Below are 5,312 nucleotides of genomic sequence, written 5' to 3'. Positions count from 1 at the left end.
ATTTTAAGTGACAATTTGATCTTTTATATTTTAAAATGTCAAGAATGTTATCCTATTTTTTACAAAAGTTCATCAAAATTTTCAAACAACCCATAAAATTAATTATCATCTTCAATATATGCAAATTTTATCAAATTCATAACTTAAATCTTTAAGTAAACTCATATTTTTATTCTTTATTTGATGAACTTGATGTTGTTTGAGATGAAAATATGAGTTTATTTGAATATTTGAGTTATGCATTTGATGAAATTTGCATTATATTGAAGATGATAATTAATTTTACGGATTTTATTTAAAAATTTTAATGAATTTTGGTTAAAAAAATGATAACATTGTTGACATTTTAAAATATAAAAGATCAAATTGTCACTTAAAATTAAAATAAATGACCAAATAAAAAGAAAAAAATAAAGAACTAAAACGTTAACTGAAATTAAGTTAAGGGTCCGCATGTGCTATTTATCCTAAATAAATAAATAAAGTAATGAGTTTATTTTAAATATTTAAGAAATTAGTAATTTATACCTTTAAGCTAAGTTATTATAATTTGAAATAATTTGAGTGATATTATTTTAGAAAAATATTTATCTAAGTAAAAAATTATTTATTAAGTTGTCTTTGGAAAAATTGTGGATAATTTATCTTATAATGATATAGATATAAAAGTTAAGGCCACACAATACATTTAGATAAAAAGTAAAGTTGAATTGAATGTGATAAAATAAAAAATAAAAAAAAATAAAAAATAAAAAACTTACCCTTTAAATAGATTCTTAAGTAGTCTATAATCTATAAAGGTGATATTCCATTTTGGTGTAGCCTATTTTGCTATCAAAAATACCTTTAAAGAAAAAATCACCAATAAACAATAGGCATAAATGAAAGGGAAAAAAAGGATTGAAGACAAATATTTAAAACAAAAATAAAATTAATAAATACACAAAAATTATGTTCATGATTAATATACATTGATGTAATAAAAAAGCAGACAAATAGGCACAAGAGTGTCTCTCTATACACTAGTTATTCTAAAAAAAATCACTTTTTCTTTAAATTTCAATAGTCACTCATATTTATAGAAAATTAATTTATATATATTATCAGTATAAAGAATTTTTATACTATCACTCAATCACATAACAATACTCTATTATGATGGAAAAGAAAAAAAATTTGATTGAATAAATTAAAAAACAGAATAACTATAACATAATGTAACAAATTTATAACACATGTAAGTAGTTTCATTGATCGTTGGAGTGTACTCAGGATTGCAATCCCGAATACCGAGTTATATAATAGGAAAAAATACGGTAAAAGAAAGGGGAAAAAAAAAAAAAGAAGAAGTATTACGCAATTTAACAAATTCACAACACGTGTAGGTAATATTATTGGTTGTTGGAGTGCATTTAGGATTGCAATATCAGATAATGAGTTGCATGGTAGCTACAAATACTCACGTGCCTATTTGATTATTTAATTTATTTTTTTCAACACTATTGACATAAATAGTAAAAACAAAAAAAATGATTAAAAAAAAGGAAAAAAAGAAACAAAACAAAAAATAAGTTGAAAAAAAAAGATGAACTATTAGACAGTGTAACAAGTTCACAACACGTGTATGTAGTATCATTGGTTACTGGAGTGCGCTTAGGATTGTAATCTCAGATAGCGAGTTGCATAATAGCTGTAGAAAGCTTAGAGACCTATTTTAATAATAATATATTTGTTTGATTATTTTTTATTTTTTTACTATAAATAAACGACATTATTGACACAGACACCACAAACTATCTCACAGAGAATACAACATTCAAAATTAACGACATAGAATTCTCACTCGTAGATAATGGCAAAGTTGTAGGTAGAGAGCGAGAGAGAACCAAAGTCGCCCCAAATTGAAACACAATTGATTCAATATCTTAATTATTTGGACTAAATATGTAAGTTTTTCACATACTTCTCTCTTTGTATTTTTTATTTACTATTTCTCTTTATAACTTTTCCTTACAAATTTAAGGTATATAAAATGACATAGAAAAAGAGTCTAAAAGTAAAAATATTTCTCGTCATTATTTGATTGAATTTTGTTTATCCAGTAAGCTTCCCAATTTTCCTATACGAGCTCCAATTCTAGGTCAAATGTGAATGTGAGCATCTGATTTGGAAAATATCCATTTTGACGGTACTATATCTCGATTGATATTTTTATTTTCATTTTTGTTCTTGATGAGCTTAAATCATAAATTGGATGTGCATATCAACTTTTTATTTACTACATGTGTAATTTTAGATCTTATATCATAGAACACTAACAACTTAACCCCAAAGCTTGAGCAATTTAAAAGAGAGAAATTTTAACATCTATCTATACAAATACCATGAAATGACATATTTGTTATAGTATAAATAGTAAAAAAAAAAATTATTTTTACCATCATATCATTTCAGTTTTTCAATATACAAGTGAGTACCAATTCTTTTTATTTTACTGAAAAAAACATTTTTCAAGTTTTTCGGCCCTTAATATACACTCGGGATTTTCTTTTTCAAGTTTTCTAATACAAATTTATTTACCAAAAAACTTATTTTCAAGATTTTTAGTATCGAAAAATTGTTTTCAATATTTCCAGAATACAACTCATTATTTGAGTACTTTTTTAAATTTTTCACTAGTTATCATAAAACTTGAAACTATAAGTTTTCCAAATTTTTTTATAATTTTTTACTTTTTTTTTTACATTTTCTATCTTTTGTATATATTTTTTATCTTTTAAATCGGAAAACTTTATTAAAGGTTTACGGTACACACCTTTTTAACCATGTGTACAGGAAATTTTTTTTAAAGTTTTCCGGTACAAATCTTTTTAACCTTCTGTACCGAAAATCTTTTTTAAAGTTTTTCGGTACAAACCTTTTGTATATATTTTTAACCTTTTATACTGAATTTTTTTAAAAAAGATTTTCGATATACATATTTTCAACATTTTGTACTCAAACTCTTTTTTAAAGTTTCCTAATACAAAGCTTTTGCACTAGAATTTTTTTTAAATATTTTCCGTTAAACCTTTTGTACCAAAAATATTTTACGCACTGAAAAACTTAAAATATTTGGTTTATAAATATTTAATGGGGATATTATCTATATCTCTAAATGGTTGTACATTGACACTTAATATGAATAGTTGATTGTAAGATTAGTAATTGATGAAAATTACAATCACGTAGTAAAGAAAATATCAATAAATTTTATTAAATGATAATAAAAAATCTGTTTGTACTTTCAATACATTATTATTTTTCTGTTGAAATTAATAACATGAGAAATTGTTTTAAAAAAATATTTACCATTATTCCACGAGAAGTTAAGATACACAATAAATGTAGATACATTAATAAAAATTTGAATTCAATGTGCAAAAAAATAATAATTATTCTTTTTTGTTAAAAAAATACAATATTTGTTAATTAAAAATGATAGAAGATATCAATTGAAAGTAATACAAATTTAAAGTTGCAAAAATTAAAAAAGTAATTATTTTTTGAACAAATTCACAATGTTTAAGTTAATAATATAAAATGATAAAATGTCAACAAATGTTACAAAATTAAAGTTTCCAACATATTTATGTTTTCAAATATATAACATTGAAGATATTAAAATTATTTATTGAATCAATAATGAATCGAATTTAAAATGTCAATATAAAACAAGACAAATAAATAAATAAATGTTATACTCAAAGGATAAAATTTCATACAAACACACAAATTAAAAAATTAAATCTTTTGTAGAAATTATTTATTTAGATAAAAGAAAAAAATAATTTAGACTAGTAATTTTAAACTAGTAAATACCCTGCATCTCGCTGTTAAATAAACACATTTTTTATTAAAGCACACTCATATTTATTGATAGTTGAAACTAGTGAAAATTATTTTGGATGTGGATGCACATTTTATTGGGATACATAATTTAGTTTATGAAAAAAATAAAATTAATTTTTAATCTTAAAAAATATATAATTGAGAAAATCTATGTCATACTTGAACCATCGTTAAAAAAAAACAATTTAATCTATACTACACAAAATATTCCAAAATTATTCATTCTTTAATAAAAGAAATGATTTTATTCTTTTTCTTCTTCATTATTTAATTAAATGTCAACAATACTTGACTATTCTAAAAAAAGTATTATATCTTTTTCTTAATAGATCCACAATTACAAAATATCCACAAATAAAAAAAACAACATATTAAATTTAACATTTCTCTCAAAAAAATATTTTAGCAATGAACATTTTAGAAAAATCCATAATACTCGACTATCCTTAAAAAGTTTTGTAACATATCCAAAAATATATAGTACCAACAATCAACAAGGCTCCAAAAGTATTAAATATATGTTATTCGGTTCATAGCTACAACAATGTATTTGTGTAGATAGTGGTGGTTTGAATGTTAAAGAAAAAAATAACAAAATTAAAAGATTTATTTAAGAGAAATTATTTTGAGACCTTTTATGATAACAACCAAATATTTATTTTTATTTATTTTCGTGGACCAAACTGTCAATTTTTAATTCTTGTTAAAGTTTTTTTTTATAGATAAATGTTCTTGTTAGAGATTTACTTGACCTTTTGGGATGATTGTTGAGGTATGAATTAACTTCTCAAAACTAAAATTAATTTATATAATTTTCAAAGACCAAATTAGATCTCACAGTTTTTTTTGGGACTAAATAAAACCATGTTTTCTTAAAACAAAATAAGAAAAAGAGAAAGAAACATAATATTAAATAAATTTTTAAAGTTGCAGTTATAGTGGAAAGAAAGAAAAAGAGAGATAGAATGAGAAAGTTAAAAAAAGAAAACAACAATTTAGGCAGTGTAACAAATTCACATGTGTAAGTAATGTCATTGGTTGTTGGAGTGAATTCAGGATTACAATCCCAAATAGTGAGTTAAATATTAGCTACAGAAGACTCAAGTGTCTGTTTTTCAATAATAATAATATTTGTATTTGATTGATTATTATTATTTTCTTACTATAAATAAACATTACTATTGAAACAGACACCACGAGTCAACACACAGAAAACATAACACCTAAAATTAGTGTCATATAATCTTCACTCGCAGAGAATAGAGAAGTGTAGGTTTAAAGTAAGAGAGAACCGAAAGTGCACCAAATTGAAAATACTCGATTTAATATCGTAATTATATGTTCTGAATTTGTAAGTTGTTTCCTCGACTTCTCTGTTTGTAATTTTTTTATATACTATTTCTCTATTTTAAAATTTTCCC

Source organism: Cicer arietinum, chromosome 7 (assembly GCF_000331145.2).
Source record: "Cicer arietinum cultivar CDC Frontier isolate Library 1 chromosome 7, Cicar.CDCFrontier_v2.0, whole genome shotgun sequence".
NCBI classification, from domain to species: Eukaryota; Viridiplantae; Streptophyta; class Magnoliopsida; order Fabales; family Fabaceae; genus Cicer; species Cicer arietinum.
The sequence above is the reverse complement of the archived record's forward strand: the minus strand, read 5'-3'. Positions refer to the sequence as shown.